This window comes from Corvus cornix, chromosome 2 (genome assembly GCF_000738735.6).
Source record: "Corvus cornix cornix isolate S_Up_H32 chromosome 2, ASM73873v5, whole genome shotgun sequence".
NCBI lineage: Eukaryota > Metazoa > Chordata > Aves > Passeriformes > Corvidae > Corvus > Corvus cornix.
This window is the reverse complement of record NC_046333.1, coordinates 47,970,482-47,994,848: the sequence shown is the minus strand read 5'-3', so window position 1 is coordinate 47,994,848 and position 24,367 is coordinate 47,970,482. Positions and strand designations below refer to the sequence as shown.

Sequence of the window (24,367 nt, the reverse complement as noted above, 5' to 3'; positions counted from 1 at the left end):
ATGGCACTTTTGTACACATTTGCGGAGGGAGATGCCGAGACAGGGATTAGTATTTCACACGTTGCCGGCAGCGCGAGGAAGGACGCACCGGTGTTACTCCGTAGGGACTCGACGCTGTAAGCGGTCGCGAATTCCCTCAAATCCCGCCGCGCTGCAATGCCCTCCGCCCCCGGCCCCTCCCGCATGGGCTCCGCCGCCCGCCCCGGGGCCGGCCGGGCGGAGGGACCGGGCCGCCTCCGCTCCGCCGGCGGAGGGAGCAGCGCCGTCTCCCCGGCTGCGGCAGCGGGAGGGGGCTGGGGACGGCCATCCCCAGGGAGACGGGACGCGGTGAGCGGGGCGACGGGACGGGGCGGCGAGGGGTGTGTGCGCGGGGGGAATAAATATCTGCGCCGGCGGTAGCGGGGCCGCGTCCCGTGCCCCCAGCGCGGCTCCCGAGGCGGCCCCGGCCGCGGCAGGTGAGCGGGGCCGGCCCCGAACACCCTGTGGCCGGCCCCGAACCCCCCGTTCCCGGCCGAGCCCCCCGACCCCGGCCGAGCCCCCGTCCCCGGTGCCGCGGTCCTGCGGGAGGCAGCGGCCGGGCAGCGGCGGCGGCCGCCGCGGGTGCCTCCTGCCGGCCCGTGGGGAGCTTTTCGCAGGGAATTTCAGGGGGTGTTCTTAACTCCCTCTCCCGGGGTGGGCAGTGTGAAAATGCAGCGGGTTTGTGTTTCTTGTTTTCAGTTCTTCGGGTTTGCTATTTTGAAAGCCGGAAGAGCTACCAGCAACCAAGTCAGTGAGAAAGTCGTCTCTCGATGAAATTTAGTGTCAGCCTGAAACAAAAAAGTTTTTTGGTTGTTTTTTTGAGGGAACAGGGGTTGGACAAAACCTCAAACTGATTCCACAGCCTTGATATGACCAGCAGAGCAGGCTCAAAAATTAACTGTTTGTGCACCTTTTCTTTGCATCACCGTGAGGCTCCACTTGTATCTCTTACACCAGTTAGCTGGATGCATTTTAAGAATATTTTAACTCTGATAGAAACCAAGAGGTAGAAATACTGATGCTTTACAGTGTCAGTCTTCTTCCTAACTTCTCCTCTCTTGACTGTGTATGGTTTTGAAGATCTTCTGTGCCATTTACTTTGACAAAGGTCATTGATTTCTCTGCTGTACTGGCTCTGTGACATCTGTATTGAGAACTAGAAACACAAGAACTGTGTAAAACCTGGTCCTGGTTAAAATCTTTGTAGCAAAGGAGTTGTTTTCACGGCTGTGGTGACCAACAGGAAAACCTGTCAAAACTTTAGTTGTGCAAAGCACAGTTCTCCTTCTCCCTCCCGTCCTTCTACCAATGGAGTCATGCTGTGGCCAGGATTCCTGCTATTTCTTACCTCCAGTTGCTGACCTATACCACGAGTATGCCAACCTTCCCAGAGGGGATTATTCCTCTGCTGGGGAGCTTTCTCTGTCCCTCTTAACCCTCTGCCTTATACCATTCAGTGGGCTGCAATCTCATTTTAGGAGTCACTTAATGCTGCATATGTTTGTTGGTGTGACAGAGCGAACCAATCTCTTGTTGGTATGGTCCCAGACTGTACCCAGTTTAGCCTGTGCTCAGTAATGGCTGTTAACTTTTCCAGGTAGGCTAAAAGCATTTTGCTTCAATGAAAATTCCAGTTCTGTATTTCTGAGCAAGCAGAGAAATCCACAGTAACTTGCAGAGATGCCAAGTCATGAAATACAGAGCCCTGGCAAAGGAGTTAGGACTGTGAGAGTCTTATCTCCTAAAGGCAACTTGCTGGTATCTGGAAGGCAGACCCTGATTCTCAATCTGTTAGCTACCAATCAGAATCTCTGGAAGGCAAGACTATATGGATTTTTGGCAGAGCAGAGACAACTAAATGCAATTATGTATATTAAAATATGGCACTGATGAAAGGTGGTATGGCATATCCAGGGATGGTTTTCAAAAGATGATGTGTATGATCATATTTCCAAGCCCAGAGGCTTGAAAAAGGTCAGTGAATATCCATAGGGAAGCTGGAAAAGCAAGTTTAGGAGGAAGAACAAGGAATACAGGTTTGTTTGTGTAGTATAGGTGTTCTGGAAAACGTTCTTTGGATTTGCAACTTGCCTTTTTACATACCGTGTTTTCTCCACTCTGTCCAAAAAAAACATGCCGAGGTTCTGACTTCTATTATGCATCAGTTGTTGGAGAGCTCTGATGGGCAGCTGAGGCTCTCCGCATCTTTAGTCTGTCCAAAGAGAAATGCAACAATGGTACTGTCAAACCAATAAACTGCATCCCTCTTGAGTCAGGTGTCACGTGAGGTGGTGCAGAAAGCTGTCTGTGCTATGAGGAACACCACAGAATTCCTTGGAAGGGAGAACAACAGAAAGGACCTTCTGTTTGGGGAGCTGGCTCAAGCACTGCTCCAGCGCACAGTGGCCTTCATAGGAGAGGTTTTTGTATCTAAATGCTTGTAATAAAGCAGGAAAAAAAAGAAGAAAATAAAAAGAGAATGATATTTTAACTGGCACCAGAGACAACTGATGCAAAATAACTCTTATGAAAGTTCCTCTTTTAAAAGAGTAGCTATCACACTTCTAATATAATCATCAGAAATGACTTTTTGCTGGAGGCTTAGTTCTGTGTAGCATATCACTCTTCCTTTCTTTTTGTTGCCTTTTGTATAATGGATGTGACTGCTGTCATCTGAATTGTTTACTGCATGAAAGATAATTCTTCCCTGTGCTCAAGTCTCCAGAGCCATCCTCAGTACAGTGCAAGGTGATGTACTTCTTGTCCAGCGCATGTCATTGTGAAAGATGAGGGATGAGTCACTTCCCTCGTGGGCAGTGATGACTAACTGCCATTCCTTTGGGAGCAACAGTGTGGAGCTGCCACACCAGCAGCTGGGCACACAAGGAACCATCACCTCAAATCAGCTCTCTGATGACTGTATGATGTAAAAGAAGTTTATTAAGTTGTGTGATTAAAGACTTTTACAGCTCATAAAGGAGGAAAGCTCATAAGAAGGTAATAAGAGAGGGAATATTTAATTTTGCACCAGTCTTCCCAAAATTGTGCTGCTTCTGAAATGTAAATCATAAGAGATTTGTATGCAAGTTTTCAAAATATGTCATGTAAGAATTCTTACTGAACTATAAAAACAATTACTTGCATGAGATTTTCTTAAAGAAAAGAAACTTCTTTTAGTGTACATGTCATAAAGCTCTTTAGAAACCTCCTGCTTTATTAACAATATGTAGTAGACAGTTAGAACTAGGGATAGGTACAAAATGTTCAGGGTACTTTTTTGTGTTGTAAATGTTCTGGGACTGACATGAAGTATTTAATTTTTAACTTTTCAACTGAGTCTATATGGACACCTCGAAGAAAAAGGCAAGAGAGAGATTGCAATCCAGACCAGACTCCTACCTTTCAAATAATATTTCCCTTAAAATTACTTTGGAAATTTTGCCCTATAGCAACGGTGGATTTACACTTGGTACAAAAAAGCAACATCATGGATTAAAGGTTTTGTCCTGTTCTTTCCAGGTCCTGAGTCGTACCTGTGATCCCGATCTTTACTGTTTGGGTCTCTTTTCCAAAATTCTGAGAAACTTTGGCTCATCAAAATAGCATGGTTTTAAATGTAAATACTCTAGTTCTGTGGAAATTTTTCTGAGGTACAGATGCAGGTCCAAATTTTGGTAGGAGGGAGAAGAATGTAGTGGCTCATGTCCATATCTCAGACTTGGAGAAACCCAAATTTAAGACCAGGAAAGCCAAACAGGTTTCACAGAACAGTTTTTAGTTATTACTCCTGCATTTTTATGGAAAAAAAAAATGTTTCAAGAAGGGAATAAATGTGTGCCATTTATGAGGCAGTATTACAGATACTGTGTATAAATACCAATGACAATGACAGGAAGATAAAAAGTATTCTTTTTGTCTTCTAGTACTTTGTTAACAGCATTCAGATTTCAGGCTGGTCATTATCTTTTTGGTTTGATCTTGAGAGGCAGCAGTTATGAATAGGGGCAGGGGTAGAACCATATCTCCCCCCTGCTGAGGCAGAAATCTCTTCCTGATTGAAGCCCATGACAAAACTCCCATCAACATCAAAGCAGAAAGATTTCAAGAACAAGAACCTGAATGCATCTGAAATCCACTGTTGGGCAGCTTGGAAAGGTCAAGGGTTTTTCAAAGATTAGTAAGGAAAAGAAAAAGACTGAGAGCAAATCATGACTAGCATAAAGAGAAGAGGAAGTTGACAACTAAGTTCACAGTTCATTGCTAAATCTGTGTTTATGAGGGCAGCTAATTTTGGTGAAAACTGATACAGGCATTCAGCTGGCTTAGGTGTTTCTGCTTCAAATGAAAATGGTATTATTTTTTCCTTGGTTTGATGTTAAGGAAACATATATTTAAGAGCTGATTGTCACAAGTGGTATCTGTAGCACTATTGTGGCTGTTTACTTAACTAGCATATTCTGCAAAGAGAAGACAGAATCTCACAGAAGTAACACCTGCTAAAGTTTGTATTTTATGTATCTCATAACTTTCAATTTCCGTGTGTTTGTGCTATTAAAACAAAACAAAGCAACAAAATATTTTTCTTCACAAAGTGTTTGAAATTTTATTTTAAAATGTTTAAAAACCTTTTGCAAAGGAAGTACTGAAAGAGGAAGAAAAGGTTTTGACATGAATTTGCTGCTTGCTCTGTATATACAGAAGGAGTTTCATTTATAACTTTGGTATTTAAATCTAGTCTCTAAATTCCAGTGATATCTCATAACATGGCTTTAGTATTCAAAACCAGAAAAATAACCCCCACAATGACATTTTTGCCTCTTTTTTTCCATACTGGAGCAAATCCAAACCCTATCAGATTTACGAAGTGAGTTTATTCTCACTTTAATGAGGTTTAAGGAGTTTATTGTGTTAAGGGAGCATAAATTACTTCATAAAGCCACAAATGAACTCATTAAATTAATGTCTGCCTTATGAGCCTCTAGGGAGCACACAAGCAGTGTAAGGCATGCCCTCCTCGTGGATGAGATGGGAGCTGACCAGCTTGACAGGTCCCAGGAGGCTTTTAGGAAGGGAGGATGGGCTGATGGGGAAGCAGAGTTCTGCTGCCCTGGAGCAGCTGGTGATGCTCAGGGGCAGGCTAGGATGGAGCCTGAGCTTCAAGGTGCTGGAGAAACTGTTTGTTACTCTATCAGGCCCTAATAAATTAGATTTTGGGAGATGGATGATGGTTAAAGCAGATAAACAGAAGTGCTGTGGTTTTCATCCTAGCTTCTCCAGCTTTTTTTTGCCCACTTCCTTACCTGTTGCTTTGCAATTTTAGCTCACTTATGTGTATGCTGAGGTTGCTCTTGTGCTGTTCATGTCTTCACTGTCAAAACAAGCTAAACTGCACCATGAGTTTGTAACTCCTTGTGCAAAAGCAGACTTGGATCCCTATTTTCCTTATTGCTTCCTGTTGTGTTATTTTTCAGTTTCTTGTTTGTAAGTCGCTAGCACAGAAAGGAATTAGTGGGACACATTATGGATGTAGCAGCACATCTTTAGCTGCACAGGACTCTAAAACTGAGTTCATGGCAAGGTTTCATCTCCCTGAATTCTGTAACTCAAAGGTTACTTGTCAATTTTGATGTCTGACACTGAAAGATGTTTTAAAGTATTTTTGGTACAATTAGTGTATTTTAAACTGTAATTGTTTTGTCATACTGAAACATGAATTTTCAGGAATTTATATTTTGGGTTTACTAATTCAAAGGTAAGACTTAAGCTGTCTGTAGAGCCATCAGAATTTGGAATCAGTTGAAGCTATGCTTCCAGGGTACAAAATAGGGTTATTCTGTTGAATTTCTTTCTAAATCTGTTTTCAGTAGATTGCACTTCTCTGTTGCTTAAGGGTTTAATGTCAACTAAACTCATATCATTAAAGGCATCTTATGGTTTTTGATGAGACTAACACTAATATCAAAGGATGGCATCAAAAGGGAGAGTGTCACTAATCAGTCAGGTGTGCATCTCTCACCTGTAGAGGCAGCAATAATATGTGCTGTGATCCAGAGAGCTCACAGCTTAAGCAAACCTAAGCCTTGATTTCAGTTTGTGACTGACTGTGTACAGAGATGATTGATAATCAGTTGTTGGATAAATGAAGATTTATAGTCCTGAAGGCTCTGGCCAGGGTCAGCTCCTTGCTCTGTGTCATGGTAGTGAAGCATGTGTGCCAGGCAGAATAGTGTAACTACTAAAAACTCAGCTAAAGCTGAGGTAGAGCTTATGGATTGGCTTAAGTGAAAGGAAAAAAAATAGTGTGTGGAACAGAATGTAAGCTTTAATGCTCCATTAATATTTTATTTAAATGCTTTGCTGTGTATCATTATTTTCTCTTTTTGTAAACACTGGCAAAGTGTAATAAAATATATTAAGTAAGATCTATTTAATATTTTATGTTTATGTTAAGTCTCATGTTTATTCAAAAAAACAAATTACCATGTAACATTAGGAAATTAAACATTAAAATGCAGATTTTTCACTTCTGGAATAACTGCAAGGAACAATTCAAAAGATCTGCAGCCAATAATTTTTGAGAGGATGTTTGGGCATGGTGTTGATTAGTAAATACATCTGAAATGTAATCTGTGTCTTTATAAACAGTCTTTTTAGCTCTGTCTTCAGGATTTTTTCTTTATTTTATTCTAGTCAGAACTAAATTCCAAATTTCAGTGTTGTTCATCCTTAAAGTGCAAATAGGAAGGGGGAGTGAAGAGCTCTGTGCTATCACAAGGCAGTATTTACTTTGAAATTCAGGGGCTGTTTTCGTATTTTGCAGACAAGATCCTAATTCCAGGACATTGCTACATGCAGTTGAATCAATGGTGGTCACACCAGGTTCATGACACTCTGAGTAGGGATTCTGCTGATCCTCTTCTGCGTGGTCTTCATCTGGGCCTCCAAACTGAGCTGAACTTCTGGAAAGCAAGAAAAGATAACCTTTTACTTAAAAATAAGCAAGTGAGAGATCTCAGGTATTATTGCAAACATCCAGGAGAACTTTCTTTCGGATTGCCTTTCTCTATGCACTTCAAAAAATGAAGTACCATTATGTTGTTTTGCTTTGTAAATATTTTATAGTGGTTTCCCAAAGTAATCAGAATTTGCATAAATTACTAAAGAAAAACTGAGTTAAATATTAGAGGAAGTTAATGTCAGGGGGTTCAATAGCTGTAAGGGATTCTGTTGTTCTTGTCTGTCTCTTCTAAATTTCTTTCCATGACATTTCTCACACTCTGGAGAAAATGAGTTTGAGAATGAAGTTTATATTTAGGAAATTATTGCCAAATTTTGCCATGAATCAGACACTGTTAATTAATGATAACAATCATAGCTTGTTACAAGCCAAATAGCTCTTTTTAATTTAAAAATACAGGCAAGGTTACTTACTTTCCAAAGGCAAAATATTGTTGGGAGCTGTGTTTAAGCCTCTCCTTGTTCTGTTGCTTGTTATTCAGAGTGTTTTGATGCCATGATGCCAGGTGAGTGAGAATTGTGAAGAATCCAGTTCCTTCCCCACTTTTTGGCCATTCCAAGGATTTCAGCCAGCATGTATCAGTCTTTATTTTCTAGTAGGCTTGGGACATATTTATTCCTTAATTCTATGAGTGTACTTGTAAGATCTATTTTTTGGACAGGCAACCATGATCTTCAACTATTTTGTTTCTCGTTTGTAAAATTATATCTTCAGTGTTGTCTGGATCAAAATAAAAAATTTAAGATCTTAAAAGCCAAAAAAAGCAGGTATTATCCTGCTTTTCAGGACATTTTCAAGGAAGCAGAAGATGGTAAATGTCGAGTGAGTGAGATGGATAGTTTGTGTTTGTGTGTTTTTGTACCAAAGTAATTTGTAATTTGCCTTAACATGAGAGTGTAAGTCATGGTGCTAAGTTATGTAAGAGCTGCAGGAGCTTTTTGTGTGCTGAGATGGCTCATTATTTGTTTGTTTGTTTGTTTGTTTTAAACTTTATCTGGATACTTTTCTTGCCATAAAAATAGGTGAGAGAGATAGAAGTAGCAAAATCGATTAGTATGTGCACTTTTTTCAGCTTTGTTTTTGATACTTTAGATGCAGTAAATCTGTAGATAGATAAATTCTACTACAAAAAAAAAAATAAGGCAGTTAGCAATAGAGAAATAATTAGCTAATATAATACCTTGCATGTAAAATTAAATTTTAATGAAATATAATAAAATACCAGCTCTTTCTATAATTCTATTCAGTTTAGGAGACACTAGTTCTGCAAAAAGCTTACACTTTCAAATATTTTTGTACCTATTTTACTCCTGGTTAAAGATCACTGATAAAGGTTTTTAATAAAACCTGAAAAATAAAACCATGCTTACAAATTTATTTCTTTTTTTTAATCCCTGTGTTAAAATTTTGGTTTGTTGATGGAGGTCATAATTTTGTATTAGTGAATTGAAATATAGTGAAACAGTTTTTGTGTTGACATAGGACTAGAAGTAAGGATTGAAGCTTCAATATTTCATCAGGTGTCTTTAATTAGCAATTAGTCTACAGTGACAGAGTGCAAATATTTCAGGTCCCTTCTAAAATTTTGAGGCCAGATTTGTGTGGAACACCTTCCAGGTGACGGAAAGAAAGCATTATTCACCAGGACCTTGCCACAGGCTGGCATTGCTCTACATCTCTCATTTTAATGAATTTTTGAGCAGGAAAAGAACAGGCCTATGTTGAACAGAGACCAAAACAAGCTGCTTGTGTGAGTCTGAATTTTTCCCGTGTCATCCTTTGCCAGCAGGAGCCCAGAGCAGGTGTGTCATGCCTTCTGCTGAAGGGCAAAACAGCAGAAACTTCTACAAATGGTGAGAATAAGTTGTCAGTGTTTGTTAAACTTCCAGCTTGAGGAAAGCATGGAGTCCTTTTCCCCTTTGATGAAAAAGGCCAAGCCATTGAACATAACACCAGCGGTTGGAACACAGCTCTTTTTCAGAATGTCAGGATGTACTTGGTGCCAGATTGGACAGGAGTATTATCTGATATGTTATTAGACCTTTTGTGACCAGACCTGGCCTGTCCAACATACACCCTGTTTAAAACGGTTGCAGACTTCAGGCTTATTTTCCTTTTATTCAAGGTAGAAATTTCACATTTCCATGACCTAGGCATCTGCAGTGATTCCTGCTTCTCCTTGGTCTCGTTGGCATCATTGAGAGGAACTGCAGACATTCTAGAAAGGTGTTAAGCATCCATGGCTACCAGCAGTGGAATGGAAACCATCATAGCTACTTGATGAGCCTTTGTGCAGCTTCATGAGCAATCTTTCATTGTAACATGCCACTAAAGCCTACTTATCTTTCTATTTTAACTAAATAATAACTTACATTCCTCATTGAGTCTTGGTTAGCTTAGAAACCATCGTCTCTTAAACCATAGTGTTTTTCCCTTTTATATTTTTACAGCACTTTTAAAAGCCCAAGATACTGATCTTTAGCTGAGACCACTGGAAAAATACATTCAGCTCTTTTGGAAGATGAAATTCCCAAAGATCCGTAATTTAATCCCACCTTTATTTCACACCGTCTGCCTGATATGGAGCTACTCTGAGTTCTGTAGCATGCCTGTGTGAGTCATAGTTGCATCAGGTAGCTTCAAGTAAGGACTGTAAACCACCTAAGTACCTAATAAATAAATGTTAGCTGATACACAGGACACCATGGAAAAAGGCATGGATTTAATCTGTCTTTTAGCTGCCTAATAAACACTAAAATTACATTACAGATACTTTCAAGCAGTATTAGATTATTATATTTGAAGCTGAAATGAATAAATAGTCATCAGATAGTCATCAGCCATACCACTCAGGTACTGCGTATTTAAGAATGAAATACGCTTCTTGTTTACCGAAAAAAATTCTCCAGAAGCCATATAACTTTTTCAGGTTGGGTTGCTGCTCCTTACCCCCCTTTGTTGGCATAAGTTTGCTGCCTCTTTTCTTATCACATTTCTTGGTAGTTGTTTCCTTACATGAATTTCAAATGCTGGTAGGAGCTGCACAAGCCAAGAAAATATGGACTTTGCAAACAAACTGTGAATGACCTGCCTTGAGCCATTTTCTGTCACCAGTAAGCTTTCCCCATGCTTCCACTGAAACCATGTATACTGCTGGGAGCAAGAGCACTTTTAAATGTTGGCAAGAAAAGACATTCTGTAGGGTTCACTGTTATGGAGCATTTTTGTTGGTCAGGAAATAGGAAAATTATACATTACATATGCTTGTGTGATTCTAGGGTTGGGGAAGCCCTCTTCTGCTAATTTGCTAAGTGATAAAAGCTAGGAGGACTCATGTTGCCATTTCTGTGTTTCTATAGGAGAATTAGTACCCAAGGGCTATGGTGATGTTATGTCAAACTTTTACTGAGAGGCAAAAACTCCCTTTACTGTTACTTTCTGAATGTTCACTGTACAGAAGATGATACATAAGAGCCAGTCTAGCTGGACTATGTTGAGCATATTTGGGGAGCACCTCAAAAGTGAGCACTGCATTATGAAATAATTATAAAACTAGAATAGTTAGAGGTAACAATTTTAAAATATAGTACATGTTGGGGTTTGTGTTTATATATAAATTGAAAAGTAACTTTGTGACTTGTGTCATGACTACATTTTGAAACGTAATTTTTCAAAACAATTTTTTCTGCAGCCCATTTATTTACATTTTAGTCTAGGTTGTATCTTTCACCAAAAAATCTTTTCAAAGAAACTGAAGAAGCATTGGAGCATGTGAAAACAGCTAAAACTACCTTAAAAACTTTAAGGATTTATTCTTTAATCACAGAAACATGTTGGAGAGTTACTTCGCCTGTGCCAAGGAATTTAAACCGTGGGATTTCACATCTGAGATGTTGTTTTCCAGATCTGATATGTTCCCTAAAAGCTCACTGAAGATTGAGGTATTACTTATTACCTGTGCTGCTGAATAAATACAGTATCTGAGAAATATGGGCTATTTTCAGTCATGCAGACAGCAAGACTCAAGTTTCTGATATCCAGAATACAAAATCACAGTGCATAGAGGAGAGTTCAGAATGTTGAACAGGATGAGAATGTCACATGCTGTGCAAGGAGGAGACTAGTAATAGCATTATGAGAAATTGCAAAGGTGTTTCCTAAATCCAACCCTTCTTAGGGTTTTGAAAGTTGCTTTAGTAAAGTGCTAGTCTCCACATGCAGCCCATGGCTAGAACTTTCTCCTGAGCATGGCACCTGCCTCTAAGAACTAAGGACTCATCTATTTATAGCTAGAAAAAATGTAGTGTTTTAGGCTAGTCCTTGGATGAGACACAATACCCTTCATCTCCCTTTGTAAATCTGTGCCAATAAGCAAGGGAAAGTGGAAAATCTGAGGTCAGGAAAGAAGTGCAGAATGTTTTTCTAATATTGTGGTTAGTCAGCTGTGTAGGATGGGGGTAGCCATAGCTTTTGGTTCCTGCTCCTGGGGCCTTTTTTATTATTCTTTGCTGAAATGGGAAGCAGTTGTAGTAGGAGTAAAGACTGGCTCTTATTGGAGTTACAGAATCATAGAATAGTTTGAGTTTGAAGGGAAGGTTGCCTCGCTCAATTCCTCTGCAATAAGCTGGAAATTCTTCAAATAGATCGGGTTGTTCAGAGCCCCATCCAACCTGGCCTTAAATGTTTCCAGGGATGGGGCATCCCAAACTTCTTTGGGCAACCTGTTTCTGTGTCTCTTCACCCTCATTCTAAAAAAACCTTCCTCCTAATATTCAGTCTAAACCTACCCTTTTTCAGTTTAAAACTATTATCCCTTGTCCTATAGTAACAAGCCCTGCTAAAAAGTTTGTACCCATCTTTCTTATATGCCCCCATTAAGTACTGAAAGGCTGCAGTAACATGTCCTCAGAGCCTTCTCTTCTGCAGCCTGGACAATCCCAACTCTCAGAGCCTTTCCTCCAAGGAGAGGTGCTCCATCCCTCTGATGATCTGTGTGGCCCTCCTCTGGACCCATGTCCTTCTGGGAACTGTGAGGCTCACTTTTGGGATCCGAGCTGGAAGATTATGTACTTTAGTTCTGCAATTATTCAGACAGTGTGCCGCTCCACCCCTTCCCTATAAAATACTATCCAAGAGTATGAAATCCAGTCTTACTGATTCTGACAGTGCCCGCCACAGCGATCTGTGAAAGAGGTTTGGGGTGAATGTGCTCGCTCTTGGCTGTCTGTCATCAGAATGAGAGGTTGAGGTGCTTTTTGTGCCGGTTAGCTGTAGCTGCTTGGGAAGAGCATCCTGTGCCAGCAGTTTTACAGAAGTGGCAGCCATCGTGCTGAGAGACATCGTGCACAGCCATTGCACATGAAGTAGCTCTTGCTGGAATTCTTTGTTCTTCATCATCAGGTGGGCCCACAGAGAGCCCTGCCCTGTGCCAGGGGGTGAGGGGACAGCTGAGGGAAGCTGAGGAGTCTGCAGTGATTGGGGGTCTGCTTGGGGAACTCACGACTGGTTTGCTCCTAGGGAGAATAGCTGTTGCTCATTTCTAAACATACAAGGAAACTGTTATTTTTATCCCTTTGGGGCATAAAACAATTACTTCATTCGAGTGAAGTCAGAGACCATAGAAATTAATTTGGCACACATTACAAAAGAGGTTAAAGTGTGTTTAATTTTGTTCCTCTGGGAAAGATTTAAGTTTAATTTTCATAGCAACATTTTCTGTTATTATAATAAATCATGTGTTTATACATGAAAGTATGTGTTTTGGAGTGCTTGCCCTTTTTCGTCTAGGTCTTTTTTAACATAATCTGCTGAAATTGGAGCGGAGTTAAATGTGTATGCTCTATGGGACAATTCATTTCCACTTGTGTTTTAATCCTGTAAGGGACTCAACCAGGATAAAGCCTTGCTGGAAATACCTTTTGCTCCTTCACTTTTCTTTCATAGCTCATTCTGCCAAACCAGAAGGGAAAAGGTCAAATGGCAAAAACCATCTCAAACATAGGTTTGTTACTGACTTTTTTGTAGAGGTTAATTAATTTTTATTAATTTGATCACGGAAAATTTCATTATTATGTTGGAATTTCGAAAGCTGAAAAAGCTAGATTTTGATGGACTCAAGGGGGATATTTAAAGTGAGCAGGTCTGCAGAATGACTGAGTTGTTTCTGGAAAGCTCTTCAGAAGGAGAACATGATCCTTCAGACTACAGACATAGTAATATTGCACCCTGTACACAGGCATTGGTACTGCTTCTTCCTTGTTTATTCAAAAGTATCTGTAAACTTGGAGGTTGTGACACTGGGAATTTTATAGCTTTGAATGGGACTAGGCATGAGATAGGCTTCCAACACAGCTGGGTACAGAGTCTACCATTTCTTCTTTAAAACAGAAATTAATTTTCTTAAGGATAGATTTCTGGATGCTTTTTCCTGATCACGTGATTTATTTAGAAGTGTCACATGTAGAGAAATATTTAGATGGCTCTCGCCAAAGATTTTGAGTTTCAGTTCTGTATGTTTTTTTTCCCGAGTGTTAGGTCGTAATTTACATGCAGTTCTGGTGTAGATACAAAATCAGTTGATTCTACTCAAAAGATGGAGAATGTTTTTCTCTAAAATTCTCTAAAATGTTGGTTTATAGAAGTGTCTTGCAATAAAAGATAAAATAACTCCTAACACTCTGCTCATTAGCAGTCATGGTATGTCTTTGTGGTAAAACAGAATATTTATTACTGTGCTTTTTAGACACTTTTTTTTGGTAATTTTCAAAATTTTGATGTTAATTCGTGGCTATTAATATCTTTGAAGTTGGAAAATTAGAGTTTTAGAAGGATTTAATCCCCTTCTAACATAAATTCAAATAAAGAAGCACTCCATCATATTATGTAGTTGGCTTTGCTGCCTGCTGGCCAGAGCACTTAGCTGGCAGGAAGGCAGCCAAATTCTGTCTCCTGTCCTTCATTTTTACCCTGAAGCTTTGTGGAGCAGGGAAATATTGATTAAATTCCACTTGAAGTGAGGGGGCTGGTGAGGCCAGGTCTGCCCCTCACAGGTGTGTGCCCATCTCCAGGTGCAGATGTAATGGGTGCCCTGGGATAACTCCCTTCTTCACTATCCTGATCCAGAAAGGGATTCTCCTAGCTGTGTCCCTGCCATTTCCCTGTGCTCCTGGCACCTGTGTACCCACAAGCTTGCTGGGTTTGCCCAGATGCACACCATTAGAAGGTGGGCTCAGCCTCCCCAGGGGTATAATCTTTGCTGGCCACTGAGAGCTTGGATCTTCTGTATGGCAATTTTGGCAGTGTGTTAAGGAGAGAGATTGCTGTATGTGTGAGAAATGGTTTTTTTGGATAAGGTATTATTTAAACAGGCAAATTTTTGGAAACAGACCCAAATATTAAAGTTGTTAAAATAATAAATAACAAAAATAATATAATAAAGTATATATTAATGATACGTATAAGCAAATGATTAGCAGAATATAGAGTTTTACCGCTCCATTAGATGGAGTAGGAAGTATATTCTCTGTGTACATACACTGATTTTTCTTGCCAGTATATATCTTAATCTAGGTAATTAAAAACCCAGAGGAATGATCATAAACCAGATCTGAACTAAATTAATGGCACATGCTTAGTTCATGCAGAAGCCTTGTAAAGTTGTTAATGCCTTTGGACTAAAATCGCGGTACTGCTTTCAAATCCATAGCAAAGCTTTCCATATCTCAGGGCCAGGACTCACTACTGTTCTTCTGAATTTCATTGCTCCTGATAAAATTCCTGACAATTCACAGTAAATTCCTGCTGATTCCTGCACAAAGCTGCTTCAGAAAGGAGATGTGAATGGCAGCAGTGACCTACTGCTGCCTTTTTTCTCCCTTCTGAAACACTGGGAAGCTCTGAAGCATCCTTGTCTGTGGGAGATGTGGATTCAAGACACCCCTTCTGAGGTATGTGTGTAGTTTACCTGGTCTTGCCTTTACCTCTGGAGGATTCCCTGCATACTGAGTATATAAACATAAATGTTGGTGAGATCTTGAATAACAGTTTTAAACTGTAATTGTGTACAGCAATTATCATATTTGGTCAGACGTAGACTGAAGGAGTGTTTGAGCTGATCCATTTTTGAGGCGATGAGTGCTTCCTTAGTGACTTTACTGACTTAGGACAAAAGCAGCCTTTCTAGCACAGTCCTGAATGAGCATTCTGCATTATAAATTTGCTGACTTTCCAGCTTATTGCCGGGTAAAGCAGTCAATGAGCATTAGTTTTCAAGTTTGAGCCATTCTTCCTCATGCACGCAGTCTTAGTGTTGACAGCAGAAGCTCAGTTGAAATACCAAGCACCAATTACAGACTGGTTTTACTGTCACCACTAAAATATTTATTTCCTAGGTTCTTCAGAAACTATTTGCCTTTGGGTTTTACCATCCTAATCAGGAGCTTTATCAAACATTAGCTGTCATCTTACAGCTAATTTATTTGTCAGAAACTTCAAGGCTCATGCTGTTAAGTGCATGATATATGAATAGTGTCCACATATTTCCAGGAAAAAGCCTTACGTGCTTCTGGATAGGCAGGTATCTGGTTTAAATGTGAATGGAATTGCCTGAAAACCAGAACAAAGCAATGATCTGGTTTGTGGTGTGACTGGGGGGTGTCTGATCCCAAAGAGTATCAAAGGGTGCTTAGCTTTCAGGGCACAAATATGGGCTTCTCACACTTGGATTCTTGATGAGTAAATATGTATATTCTTAAAAGTTAATATATTCCAATTTAGCCACAGAATTATATCTAAATTCCTTTATTTGCCTTGGGGAAGTGCAGTAATTCATCCTGTCATGGGTTTTGTATATGTACAAAATATACAAGCCCATATGAGTGGGCTTGTACTGTGTATTCAAAAAAACCTCAAACAAACAAAATCCATGTTAGTTGAGGGATGGAGGGAGTTAGAAAGGAAGAAGATTCTTAAATAAACAAGTTAATTTGATATGCCCATTCAAAGGTGCTGGATTTTATTTAAATGTCCACCTAGGCTACTGATACTTCTATTTCTTTATTTACTTGTTTTTCAAGTGGCTTGCAACAGGAAAGAGGTGCAGAGAAGCTGCAAAGAAAAAATTTCTCAGTGATGATTAAAGTTTAACGTATTTAGCAAAGTAAAAAGTGTGGCTTTACATGTACATGTTGCATGTTGCCCTTTGTGTTGCTAACAGAACAAAGCAGAAGGTGCTGGAGCTCTCCCTTTAGAGCCAGCATTAATATGCACCTCTATTTTCTGCTCTGTTATTATTTTTCCAAAAGTCTGCATCTGTGAACATGGTTAATTACCTTGAGTATTAATAGAGTACATCTGTGCTATAGAAAATGACTATTGTTCTATAGCCTGATACATGTGGTAGCCATGGATTAAGATAACCTAATTAAATGTAACAATGACTCAGTCAAAAGGTACTGTTTACATAGGGAGTTGACTTCAAGTATTTGAGTAGCTGAAGTCTGATGCGCATAGCAACCTTCTTAATGATAATACATAGACATAATTTGGCCTTGTAAAAACTTGTTGAGAAGATCTTTATTTAACAGGAGGGTTAACAGGATGAAACAGCATAAAAAAGCAAGGGCAATATAGATGGCTATCCCTCTTACTATTCTTCTTAAACAAAGGAGTCACTAGTACACACATGTATTGATTTTGCTGCAGTACACTTGCATTGTATCTGAAACTGTTATTTAAAATCAATCTGTATTTCTAAGCAAATCCTTCAGTTGCTAACTCAGTTTCTGTTAAAAAAACCCAAAACAATTCTCCCCGTTAATGGTATCGACCGTTGCTCGTTGCTTAAAGCAGTACTGAAAAATCTCAGAAGTGTGTTCAGTGACAGAGGTGAGATATGTGTTTAGCATTACCATATGCCATCCATCAGATTTTTCTTCCATTGGAAAAACATGCATTTTATACTTTCTTCTCTTTCTTTTTTTTTTTTAACATTATAGGAGTTTGAAGATGATTATACTGATTTTAAAGCCAAAATCCTGGATCTTGGCAGATGTGTTGCCTCAGTTCTTTGTGTAGAATTTCATGACTGTTCTAGTTTAGAATCTGTGCTCAAAGTCAGTACCCATATACATGAAACTGTTTCTTAATCATTAGTTTTGGGCATTAAATTACAGCTTTAGTTAAGCTATTTGTGAATTGAATGCCTTGAAATACTGACGTATGTATTGCAGCTGGGAATCAAACTGTGTTCTATGATTCTATTCTTGCTTTGGTGATGTTCTAACTACAGGTTCCTTCCAGAAGTTAACCCATAGCTAAAGCCAGATCTAAAATGTAATTTGAAGAAACAGGGAGATTCTCAGCTCACTAATGCTCTGCATTTTGCATTTGTCTGCACGAGGCTTGGAGAATCCATGGATGGCAGGTGTGTCCAGGCTCTCCACCCAGTGTAGTGTATAGTTAACCTGGATAGTTGGAGCATGTTTCTGCTGTAGCATGTGTTATTCTTATATGGGAATAATGAAAATGTAAGATAGGAAATAACTGATTAGGAACAGTTCTTCAAAATATGAATTAGGAGTTGTCATATGTTGAACATGAGTAAGTGAAGTCACGTTATTAAGAAAGAGGTAAGTAAGTAAATGTTCAGATGAGTGGTTGTCCTGAAAGGCACAAGGATGTGAAATCTCACATGTCTATCAGCCTTGATGAAGCCTCTAGTGGAGTATTGTGCTCAGGCATTACACTTTGGGAAAAAGGATCTGTTGATAGTCATTGAGGCTGAAGAAGAAGAGAGAGAACAGGCATGAATCTTCAAATACATTAAAGATTTCTGCACACAGGAAGGAAATAGTCTATTTTCTACACCCTGAACGTACTGAACTTAATTTAAAGTGTATAAGGTTCAAGCGTGATGGCTGGGAAAACCACTCCATGCCAAGAATAATGAATTGCTAGAACAGATTGCTAGGGTAGGTGACAGGCTCTTCATTACTGAAAAATCTTTCAGGGAGAGCTAGAAAAAAACCTCTTTTGCAAATTGCATAGGTGTAGCAAATATCTTCTTGGGGCAAGAACATGGACTAATTACTCTTGAAGTCCATTTTAGACATACATTCTATGACATTGTATTGCTCTCAAAACTGTTTTACAGTATTGCAAATTAGTTGGGCTAAGTATAAGGCAGTAATAATGAATAGCTAACTGCTAATTTTGAATAAATGAATTTTCCTGAGGTTGACACTTTTGGCATTGTTAGCAATTAAATGAGTGTCTTGCATTTAATGTTTACCCTGTTTCTTTCCAAACTTGTTATCTCACTGATTTCAGATAATATATACACTATTACATCTACTCTTTCTAAAGGCAGATAACTTGTCCTAAGATACAGATATCAATGAGAATGGAAGGCAACTTGGAAAAATTACTTCTGCTTGCCACTTGTTTGGTAAGCTTTTACAGGATTAGGTGCTTTTTTTCCTCTAGAAAACATTAACTTAGAAGTAAGAGTTGGAATTTTTGTGAGACTCAGGAGGAAGAGCCTAGTGACTTATGAGAGAGGATATATCTGAGGAAAAAAAGGGGAGAAAACAAACAAGTTAGGAAGTGCAGGGTGGGATTTTGCTGAAGAGGTGGACTTGATGATCCTTGTGGATCCTTTCCATCTCAGAATATTCTGTGATTTAGAAAGTATCAAGAGTGTGGGGTATATGTCTGGATCTGGAAAGTCGAATTCCATACTTTCTAGGATCTGAGCTAATCTGTCATTCTTTAGCATTCTAGAATTCATCTGCTGGGGATAATTAAAGAGCATATTTAGAAACACGTGGTTTGTTGGTAAGCACATGACGCATACCAACAGTATAGCTTGGTACAGTGCCAATCTCTGAACCTCAGAAACATTTTTGGTGAGATTTCATGTTAGGAGTACTACAGAAAGAACTCTAGTGCTTGCTTTGCTGTTCGGGCTTTTTCTCTCTTTATTTTCTTTTCAAACTTTTAACCATCTTGTAAACTTTCTAAAAAAAAAACTTGTCTGTGGAGATAATTTGCCCAAATTGCAGTATTTCATTGTAAATATTTGGTGAAGAACTGGATAACTGCAAACGAACATGATGAACACATTAAAAAGGTTTGAACAATGCAAAAATAAAAGAGCGTTTTCCTGCTGGTTCATAATACCTCAATTTATATTCTAATAGGCGGGGGGATGAGGAGGAGGTTATAATTAAATCATTAAGAAAAATATGCTGGTTACTTTGGGAAAGCCTAAATGGTCTGAAGAACCGAAGGAATGAATACAGACATTTTGGTCCTACATTTCATAGGAGCCCATAAAGGGTTTTATTGTTCTATGGAGGCAAAACTTTTGAAGATACTTATGGGGGACCTGGACATCCAAGTTATTTGAAAATTGTGCCCTGTCCCTTCCTCTTGTCCTGATCCTAAGCAAACATGCTTTCAGGTGGGAATACAGGGGATGGAAGCTCCTGTGAGAGCTTTAGGCACACATGAATTAAATTGTTGAGTAATAACAAGTCCAGTGTTGAAAACTGACATAGCTAATAGCATGCAAGGAGGGGACAAATAAAGCTTTCCACCAGAAATTGTTCATGAAGTGCTAATGGTAAAAGAAAAAAAAAAATTATTGGGTGTGGGTTTCCTCTTTGCAAATTCTTAGAAAGTCCAGAAAATACTTTTATTTCTCAAAGACATGTGGAGAAGTTAAAATCTCTTGACCAATATAAAAATCAGACCTACAGTAAATGGAAAATTCAGGTGGATTAAATTTGTCTGTTTAATTTAAACCAAGCTAATTAAGCGTAATCCTCAAAACAGACTCCTGATGGACCCTAAGGTGTGTACTTAGAACTGTAATTAAATATGTCACTGATGTTTGTCTTTGACTTCACAGTCAAAAATGACAGTAATCTTCTGAGGTATGAAAGAATCTTAAAATCTTAAGCCTTATATATTTTTATAGAAGCATGCAATCATTCAGGTTGGAAAAGACCTCCAACATCATCAAGTACGACCTCAAACCCAGCACTTCCAATTCACCACTAAACCACATCCCTAAGTGCCCCATCTACGTGCCTTGTAAGTATTTCCAGGGATGGTGACTCTACCACTTCCCTGGACAGCCTGTTACAATGCTTGGCAACACTTTCAGTGAAGAATTTTTTTCCTAATATCCAATCTAAACCTTCCCTAGCACAACCTGAGGCCATTTTCTCTTGTCCTGTCACTTGTCACCAGGAGGAAAAGACTGACCTCCACCTGCTACACCCTCCTTTCAGGGAGGTGTAGAGAGTGATAAGGCCTGTCCCAAACCTCCTTTTCTCCAGGCTAAACAAGCCCAGCTCCCTCAACTGCTCCTCATCAGGCTCGTTGTCTTTGTTTTCCAGGCAGGAAATCTAGTTGCCCTACACCTGCTCAGGGAAGAGTTCTTACTTTAAACAGTAAAGGAGGTCATTACTGTAGTAAATGGTTTCCCCAGAGACACATGCAGGAATGTGATAATAACAGCTAGCTCTTACCCTGTAAAATGCAGTGGTTCTTTTAATTTTTCAAACTTCAAAAAGCCCTTAAATCCCTACTCCTAAATTGCTGAATACTAATTAAATGATGTCTCCTGTATACTTTCTCATACTCCGGTCATTAAAATGGTATTTTAATGCCTGTGTATCTGAGGTTAAATGCAAAGTAAACAAAAAGTCATTGTGTTGGGGCTTCTGAAAGGATAAATGTAAGATGAACTGTTTCTTCCTTCCTTCCCTTTAGATAGAGGTTTTATTGAGAGAGGTGAAGTATTTCTTGGTGTCGAACCAACCCAATATTCCAGATTCTTCTTTAGCTATGTTAGAAAAGGAACAATTTTACATAACTTCCTGATTGTATAAAGTGTATGTATCTTTTCTTTTGTTCTTTAAATACTTGTTTTATGTGAATGATGGAAAATCAGTTCAAAAAGAGATGTTGTCTTTTGCTCCAATAGGGCCCATAGTTACTTTTTGCTATTTTTTTTTCTTAATAATGACCAAATCATGTTCACATTCGTAAGCCTCCTCCCAGACCCATACAGAAACTCCAGTGAGTATCTGTGTTACTTTGCCTTCCATGTCACAGTTAGCAGTAGTTTGGGACTGTTCAAATATTGACTCAAAAGGTAGAATTTGATGGCTGTCAGGTGGTGCTGTCTTACAGACATCCTCGGCCACCTTTTTCTCTATATATTCTGCCCCACACTCATCCCAGTTATAATTTTTTGAGTGAAATTTCGGGGAATTACCTGAATTAAGCAAAATTTGGTGGCAAGAATAGGTGGGAAAGCACAACAGCTGTAGTGTTTGCTACTGACACTAAAAGAAGAACTTACTAAGCTATCGTTTTAAGAGCAGCATGTGCATATGAGAGACCTTTATTTGGTCTGTTTTGGGATATGCACTGCACTGTAAATTCTGATAAATATAGTTGGGTGAAAGTTAAATTAATGTTTTTCATCAAATAATTATAACTTCTCTCCAGTATCAGTAAATTTTCCAGCCCATGGTGAAATTTCTATTTCTGTGCCCATCTGGTCTAGTACTTTTGGTAGAATTTTTGATGTGTACCTTTAGCTGGTTTTCTAGTTACTCTGAAGTGACTCAGATTCAAGCTTCCCTTTCTTGTACTTTTGATTCAGACAAAAACCACCTGTCAATATATCTTTTTCATCCTGATGGAATTTCTTTTCACTGAATGTTTTTTTCTTGGTTAGATCTTGGGGAGATTTGTGGAATGATAAAGCTATTCCCAGGCCATCTTTACATATTTGAAAGCATGTTAAAGCAGCAGGAATAGAACTCTCTGTTTTACTGTGTGGAAGATTCCCAACATAATTAAAATGAAGTTTTATGTGATTATACATATACTGATTTTATTAAGTTCAAATAGTTTATAATTACCAATGATCCATAAAATAAATTCTTTTACAGTTGGCAAAAATTCTAGTAAAAGCTATGACACAGAGTATAGTTTTGGTTGAATAATTCATCAACTATAATTTCTTATTCATAAGTAGATGCTGGAGTATTCTCACTGGGAGTATGCAGATTTTACTGGTATATTTCTGCCATGTGTGATACTTTTTGTTTAAAGAAAATATTACTCTGTTAAATAGGAGTTTCCCAAAGAATGGCATGCCATTAAGAATAGAACTGTGTCGGGATAGCACAGATGTCTCTTCAGGCATCTGACATCGCAGTTAATCAGAAGAAAATGCACTTTACTTGACGTATGTTGAATTCTGGGATCAGTCCTTTTTGTCTCTGTTTTTCTTAATAAGAACATAATCAGTGACAAGTGTTGCTACCTGTTCTTCATGGGTAAGCAGATGGAATCCAGAGAAAGATTCCAAATGGAAGGTCCCTTTAAGTTTGACGTGGAAAATCCATGTGTTCATCTCAGTGAGGTGATGAGGAATCTCAGAAAAACATATTTGCTTATAACCTTTCAGTAAAAAAGTTAATGATATTTCAATGTACACACTAAAATATTTGTGAGTTGGGTCTTTTGGGGTTTTGTTAAGTTTTTGGGATTTTTTTATTTGGTTTGTTTTGAGGGATTGTTTTGGAGGGTTTTTGTTTTACTGGTGTTTTGGGGGTTTTTGTTGTTTGTTGGTTTGGGTATTTTTTTTTTCAAGATGCTGGTATAATTCTAGTGCCACAAAATTCAGGTGTCTTGTTTCTCTTCCAGTGTTGCATATGTTCACCACAAAAAAATGTTAAAAATTCAGAATGCTTGCTCATGTTCTTTTACACAGCATGATGTCCTCTTGAATAGGGTAGTCTAAAGTAGACTATTTAGTGGACCTTTTTTAAAGCATCATGAGGGGACTTTGTTAACATTTATACAACTTTAAGAAGAAGTGGTTTAATAAGTTAAAGAATACAAGAATATAAATTAACTTCTTTCTATGCAGCTTTTCTTTTATGGTTTGAATATAGAGTCCTTTGTGTACTTTTGGATGCTTTCAGAGGCAATGCAAACACAGCTTTGTAACCTCTTTGCCATAATTCTCTCATCTTTTTTTATATTGAATCATATATGGAGGATCTATAAATTTCACTGACAGGTTAAGTAAGCTCAATATACCCTACAACAACTTTGAGTGTTCCTTCCCTCTTCCAGGCAAATCAAGAGCATGAGATGCTGGAAAAAGAAATGTTTCTAATGCAGGAATCTATCTACAGAACTATTTGAAGTATCTATTCCAGGCTGCAAGCACATGAAACAATGTTGGAAAGAAGTGCAGTTGCTCAAGAAAGTGTGGGATATTTGTGTTTATATAATGTAAGATTTTTCTTAAAATTACTTATAAATTTAGAATATATTTGAAAGTCATATTTTTAATTTGATCCTAGAAGTGCTATTGTTTTGATTTTAAAAAAATCAAATACCAAAGATTTTACTATTCCTTTTGTTTTTGAAATTATAGTTGCTATGTTTTAGGATACCCAGAGTAAAAATATCTCTGTTCCCAAGTGAACAATTTCAAGATAATCCCAAAGCAAAACAAACTTTGTAGTTTCCTTTAGAGTTTTTTAATACCAATAACTTGCTTGATTAATTAAAATAACTGAGTAAAAATTCAGAAATCCATAAAATTCCACTTCAGAACTCAGGATTGTACATTAGAAAGCTCTACAAATCTCAAAGCAAGAGTACAGAAAAGTCAGTGTACAGAGCCCTATGGGAAATCAGTCTTGCAAAGTTCTCTTTCCCTCAAGCTGCTGGCCTTCCTAGGCAAGGTTAAAAATACCTGTAAAAGATCTTCTTTCTGTAATTTTGTTTGTAGCACCCCCAGGAGGAGCTGCAGGGCAGCTTCCCCACATCTCCAAGGTGCACCTGTATGTTGCCTATGGATATAGGTGTGTGTTTAATGGCACAAGAAAGTTGAACTTGTATGTTTTTGTCAGATTCTCAAGCATGAAACTGTTAAAATGCTTGGCTTTTGAGTTTAATTTAGAGAAGATGGATTATTATGTGTGCTTGCTAAGTGATGGTGGTGTAGGAAAAAATTAAGGCCCACGAGCTATTGCTGTAGGATGGGCTTTCCCCAGCATCCATTTATCTGTTTTGTAGCAGAAGCTTGTTCTTTACCAAATGTTGTTGATGCTTTTATCTGTACTTTCTGTTTCAGAGCAGCATTGATGATTGGGCTAAAACCCAGTGGAGAGAGATTAATGTGGAACAGATGGATGTGCAGCTCAGAAGGTTTGCCAAGGCAGGTTCCACAGCCGTCTATTTCTGTAATTTATCTGTCTCAGTGCCACCCCTTCCTCACTCTTC

At 38.7% G+C, this 24,367-nt stretch overlaps 1 long non-coding RNA gene across 1 annotated transcript; it reads left to right on the top strand.

Moving 5' to 3' along the window:
- The first annotated feature begins 235 nt into the window (after nucleotides 1-235).
- On the top strand, nucleotides 236-24,304 carry LOC120409648. Its single transcript, XR_005601385.1, has 3 exons — nucleotides 236-327; nucleotides 23,207-23,368; nucleotides 24,219-24,304. It is a non-coding gene; the product is annotated as an uncharacterized LOC120409648 (long non-coding RNA).
- The last annotated feature ends 63 nt before the right edge of the window (nucleotides 24,305-24,367 follow it).